General features: G+C 37.2%; 1 long non-coding RNA gene across 1 annotated transcript; it reads left to right on the top strand.

The window, feature by feature from the left end:
• The first annotated feature begins 560 nt into the window (after positions 1-560).
• LOC121994337 lies at positions 561-1070 on the top strand. The gene is made up of 2 exons (XR_006115686.1): positions 561-798; positions 909-1070. It is a non-coding gene; the product is annotated as an uncharacterized LOC121994337 (long non-coding RNA).
• Positions 1071-6288: the final 5218 nt, after the last annotated feature.

The following is a 6288-nucleotide window of genomic DNA, read 5'->3' as shown; positions in this document are numbered from 1 at the left end:
AAAAACCCCTCAGCCCTAGCAATGTTCAATGACGAAAATGCCCCTGACATCTTCTCTAATTACTTCTCATGCCCTAATTTACCTCCGGATCAATCAGAATTAGGAATTATGAGTTTGATGCTTGTAAAGCATGTTTTCACTATGAAATATAACTTCGTAAACTGTTCCAGTTAAGATCAACTTGTGGCTGGTGTTTAAAAAGTTGATTTTATTACCTGAGAAAAAGAAAATTGAAAAGTCCAGTAAATTTGTATCTTTACTATAAATTGTAGAACTAAAAAGTTGAAAAATCTCTGCGAACAATCTATGGAAAAAAGATTGTTAGAATTTCACTCCAGTAAATTTGTATTTCAACTACGACTCCCCTGTTCCATAGTTTGTAACCAAGCAAGAACCAAACTATCATAGGCGCTATGATTAATCGGCCCAGTATCAAGAAAACTGCATAAATAAAAAAAAACAAGTGTAACTTTCAAATGCAAGGATCGGATTGGATTGGAGGGAGGATTAACAAGAAGAACATCAATGTGTACCTGCTAAGAGCTGTAGAATCCGGATGAATACCACCACTGCAATTGTGATTTGAGTAATGAAAGCCCTTTGGTAGTGGTCTCCTATGCAAAATGCAAAGTGTATCTCACTATATGGGAGGAAGTAAACTTGGGAGAGCATGTGCTTGCCTCTTAGTAGATCAAAGAACAAGCTGCATGAGATCAGTTTAATAAAGCAGTCAGATAGCTGCATGCAATTTGAAAACTATTTTACATCAAGGATCTGAAAATCTTCATTAAGATTAGTGTAAATTTTATTTCTTTTGGTAGAAAGTCATGATGATTGTTTTGTTTCTTTTGAGAGCCATCAGTAGTGCTCATATATGAACTTGAAACATATTATTGCTACTTTTGTAGGTGGATACAGGACAGTCGAGATCAGTACACTAAGGAGCGTCTAGATTCAGTAATTGATCAGTACACTAAGCGTATGGATTCAGTAACTACTGTACTATTTTGAGTAAACATATTGTTGGCTACTTCAGTATTCAGTATTCAGTAAACAGATTGTTGGCTAAACAGATTGTAGCTGTTCAAAACAGATTTTTTGTGCTCTTTTGTTTTATATGTGAATATTACTATATACTTTGAAACAGAATTAGTGTAAATTTTGATATTTACTAGCTTTTCATGTAATTAATTATTAATATTACTTCAACGTCAGATTTCTATTATTTTTATGAGTTTGAAATCATTAACCGAGTTGATTATATGTAAAATTCGAATCTAGACATGGTAAAAGAAAAATAATAGTTTCGTAAATATAAAAATAATGATTTTTAAATAATTTTTTTATATTTTTTTTCTTTAAAATGACAACGCTTTTAAAGCATTGCAAAAAGTGTTGTCTTTGTAAAAAAACAACAACGCTTTTAAAGCGTTGTAATAGTGTTGTCTTTGCAAAATATGACTACGCTTTTAAAGCGTTGCAAAAGCGTTGTCTTTTCTACCAAAAACAACGCTTTAAAAGCGTTGCAAAACGTTGCCTCTGCATAAAATGACAACGCTTTTAAAGCGTTGCAAAAGCGTTGTCTTTGGTACAAACGACAACGTTTTAAAAGTGTTGTCGTTGAGCAGACTTTTTACAACAGTGCCTTTAACAACGCTTTTTCAGGTAAAAAGACAATGCTTTAAAAGCGTTGTCTATTAGCTTTTTTCTTGTAGTGACATCTCTTCTTTCCTCCATCTTCTTAATCAAGAGTTTTCGATTTGAGACCTCGACAAGGCTCATTTTTTCCTTGGCATCAAGTTTCTTCCACATGCTAAAGGTTGTCTTTTCTCTTAGAACAAATATATCACTGGACATCTTCAATGAGCTAAAATGGATGGTGTGTGTCTTATCTCCACACTAATCATTGAAGGAGGATTTAATGCTCCTTCTTCCTCTCCTTCAATAATTGATCCCTAGATCTACCGAAGTATTATTAGTTGCCTATAATATGTCACCATTACACGACCTGACATTACTTTCGTAGTTAATCGTGCTTATCAATTTATGTATTCTTCCACTGAGTACCATTGGGAAGGTGTTAAAAGAATTCTTCGTTATCTTAAAGGCATGATTTTACATGATCTTCTTTTATATCGTCAATCATCGCTAAAGTTGAATGCCTATAGTGATGCAAATTGGGCCGAATCTCTTGAAGGTAGACGTTCAACTAGTGGATGTGCAATATTTCTTAGATAAAATCTTATTTCTTAGACGAAATCTTATTTCTTGGCTCTCAAAGAAGCAACCTATAGTCTCTCGCTCTAGCACTGAAGCTGAAAACAAAGATATCGCTAATGCGACTTCCGAAATTATTTGGCTACAATCTCTTGTTTTAGAATTATATTTTTCTCCACCCGCTACACCAAAAATCTGGTGTGATAATATAGGAGCAACTCATCTTGCAGAAAATCCAGTCTTTCATTCTTGTACTAGGCACGTGGAGATTGATTTTTATTTTGTTCACGAATGTGTGGCAACTGGACAACTTTTGGTTTCTTATGTCTCTACATAAGATCAAATTACTGATATATTTACCAAACCATTATCTAGACAATATTATACCAAGTTAGCAATCAAACCCAACGTTCAGGTACTTCCGTTGAGTTTGTCGGGGGTAATGACCACAAAGAAAGCAGTTATGAAAAATAATCTCAAATTGATTTCAATCAATAGAGATTTATCATATTTGACATCATAATTAAAGATTGATAAAAAAAAGATAATATTTCCAAATGTATTATATTCATTGCTATGATTATTATGATTGTATGCCATATTTAATATTTCCATTATTAGTTAGACAATTTATATAAATACGCCTTTAACTTCATCAATAAGATCATTAAGAAATAATTTCTATCAATGTATTAATTGCTGCAGAGGGATGTGAAAATAATAACAAACTTCAGAGAGACAAGGATGTAAGGAAAAGCGGAGGGTGGCCATAAACTGATCCTTAAAGAAAGCAATAAAATCGGTCTGAGGAAGATGGGGTAGTTGTATCCAAAAGGGATGATGATACGATGGTCGAAAGGAATATGATAATTGAGACGCTTCTTGTCCACCTCCCCTCTATTGAAATCAAAAGAGGTAGAGGTGTACCAAAGCCCATGGACGACAATAGGTACACTATAATCCATGAAAAAGGAACAAAGGAGATCGAAACTAGGAGAGAAATGAAACTTAATAAGGGAGCAAGGAGTTTGAACGATCACCGACGATGGTAAGCAGAGAGTAGAGAAGAAGAAGAAGAAGAAATGAAAACGATAAAGTATCGTTAAATCACAAACCTTAAAAACCCTAACGAGGATCTTTGAGAGTCGTTCGATCAAAGGCATAGAAAAGAGAGATTTAATCCGGATTGTCGAATTCGACCCAGCAACTGTCACATCAAAATCTCAACCGATGCCTATCACATCAAATATTCTTTTTACTTGCATTCAACACATGGCAGCAAACTATAGGCAACATTTATGAGGGATGGGAGGCAATAAGCATGCTTATGATGAAACGACGTGCTCATCATGTTCAACATTAATAATAAGTGACATGTCCTATTTCCAAGATATCATAATGACGCCAGCTCAAGCTGGGCGTCAATATAATGAAGAAGCATCCGACTAGGAAACAAGATATGCTAGATATGCTAGTAACTAAGTATAACTTCTGTTTGAATCGAGTGATAGTAAAGGAGAATGAACACTCGATCGGAGGACCAAGAGCATAACAACACAAGCGTCCAGTCAGTCGGACTTACAACTTCTTTTAACTAGACTTGAGGGGAAGACTTGTGATATGATGATTGAGGTGGGGCCCCCAAGTCGGGTCAAAGTCCAGGAAGCCAACTGACATGACTGTCAAAGTCAATGAAGGGTCAACCCTTGAAGCCAGAGCAGTCAATTATCACGCCTAAGATATTATCCGACTGGCCTAATTGGTCAGCTGGACCATTGGCCCAAGAGGTTATCCGACCATACCATCGGGCCAAGAGGTTATCCGACCCTATAATTGGGCCGGTTGGATGCCAAACCTCTCAACATGAACGAATAGATCAAGACGAGTTAGTACTCACCAGGGCCAAGATTTCTTTAAGATAGCACAACTGAATAGCTCGGTCGAGCAGTTCAGCCGATCGGAACTATGATCTGATCGGACAGAATGGATACCCAGTCTGAATTAAACTTTTTGATTAAAATCGATAAGCCGAGTAAGGGACGAGTCCCCGAGGACATTCTATATGTCTAATCGGCTAAGCAACTACCGACCGAGTCATGGGAAAAGCTCTGTCGGTTTGCCAAGTAAGTAGGTTGTGGGCCCTCAACCCAATAATCTCATATTCCTTTTTTGGCGTTTTGTGTCACAAAGGACAATGAATATTATATATGCAAATTGTATATCAAAAGTTTCCTCTCTGCTAAATGTATAGATTGTGGGTCTATTTTAGGAAATATGTTAGAGCATCTTTATGGTCTGTCCTTTTCTAGAAACACTTTGAGATTCGTGCACAAACAAACAGTAACACTATAAAAAATGGTCTCTATCTATAAACGTAGGTACGCTCACATAGTCACATTACGCAAGACTACAAAATTTCCACTGCGATCATTCATACTACTATTCATCACCTTCCACTGCGATCATTCAGTAATTTCCTGATACTGCTATTAAGGCAAGGAAGTCATTGCAAAAAGATTTAATCCAATTCCAATTAAATAGTTGTAATTTTTCTAAATCTCTCATAGCTTCTTTTTGTCTAATATCTAATCCTGTATTAACATCTCTTGCTGTAAAAAGTCTATGGATAGTATAACAAAAATTAAGTATATTATTACCTTGTGAAGCAATCCTAGCTATTTCTTCAGGATGAGTAGTTTTATAAGATTCCCATGCTGCTCTAGCTACATCACCTAAATAATTTTCTCCTACTCTTATCATAGCTTCACCAGATTCTATGTCTAATTCATGTTTTTCCTGATAGTCTCTTTTGACAGAGATTATCCATTATTCTAAATATGTGTCATACATTTGTGGATCATCACATTCTCCTATATTAAGTAAGACTGAATTCTTTCCGAAGTATATGATTTCTGGTAGTCTTCTTTTCCCTATAGTTCTTAACAAAGGATTATTGTTGGTGTAAGGATGAATTTGTGTTCTTGGAGGATGTCCTTCTCCATAATCCATGGAACTTTCTGGGTATCTTACCTGTAGAGGTTGTGGTGTATTGGTAGTACTAGATTCTGCGGGATCATTAAATCAACATTGGAAAGTAGTCTTTCTTTTTAGCTATAATATTATGATCCTCATCAAAATATAACATCCAATCTTCATCTAGCTTATGATGCAGTATGTCAAAAATTTCTAATTTTGTAAGATTTTATTGTGTAAAATAATTAGCTATTTCAAATGGAAGATAGTGTTGGTGCAGTGGAGGCCGGCAAGAGGGGGTGAATTGCTGAAAACAAAAATTAAACTATACCCTCCTCGTACTTTCAACTCAATTAGTGCAATAGTGATAAATTAATAAAGCAATAAAAACTAAATAAAGAAATACAGAGAAGATCAGGATTTTAACCTGGTTACAACCAAGAAGGTTGTTAATCTAGGGCAGTAGAAAAAGCGCAGTAGAAAAATTCTCCTTCTCTGAAGGCGGAGAAGCCTTTTGCACTTTGGAAGCTCAGAACTATTGCTAGGAAACACTACACAGTTGATTGTTTGAGTTGATATGGAATTCCTAGCTCCATGGGCCTTTATATAGGTCCTGGAAATCCTATCCCGAGGGTCCAAGGCGCCTCCAACGAGGATCCAAGGCGCCTCCATGGGAGTCAGCGGATAAAACTTTATCGGGAAGAGACTTTGGGTTGAAGGCGCCTCGATGGGGAGAAAACGCGGCGATTACACGTGAGGGTGGCGTCAAAATGGCGAACAGACTCCTTTGACTTCGTTTCCAGCTTGTTGCGACTTCCGATGCTCCGATCTTTTGGGTGATTGTGGCCAACCGAAATAGGGCTCACCCGAACCTAATTTCTGGCCTTCCTCGAGCAGCCTTCCGTCCCGGCTTAACGTCCCTCGAACGCCGTGCACGCTCTTCACGCCCACCGGAGTACTCTTCCGCAGCTCTCTCGTCCTTCGGACGCACCGAGCCCGTCGGCTCCCTTCCCGTGTCGTCCTCCTCACTAGCTGCGTCTTCCGCTCGACTTCATGTGCTCCTAAGCTCCTGCACACTCAGACACAGGGATCAAATAC

The sequence above is a fragment of the Zingiber officinale genome, chromosome 6A (assembly GCF_018446385.1).
Source record: "Zingiber officinale cultivar Zhangliang chromosome 6A, Zo_v1.1, whole genome shotgun sequence".
NCBI classification, from domain to species: domain Eukaryota; kingdom Viridiplantae; phylum Streptophyta; class Magnoliopsida; order Zingiberales; family Zingiberaceae; genus Zingiber; species Zingiber officinale.
The sequence above is the reverse complement of the archived record's forward strand: the minus strand, read 5'-3'. Positions and strand labels throughout refer to the sequence as shown.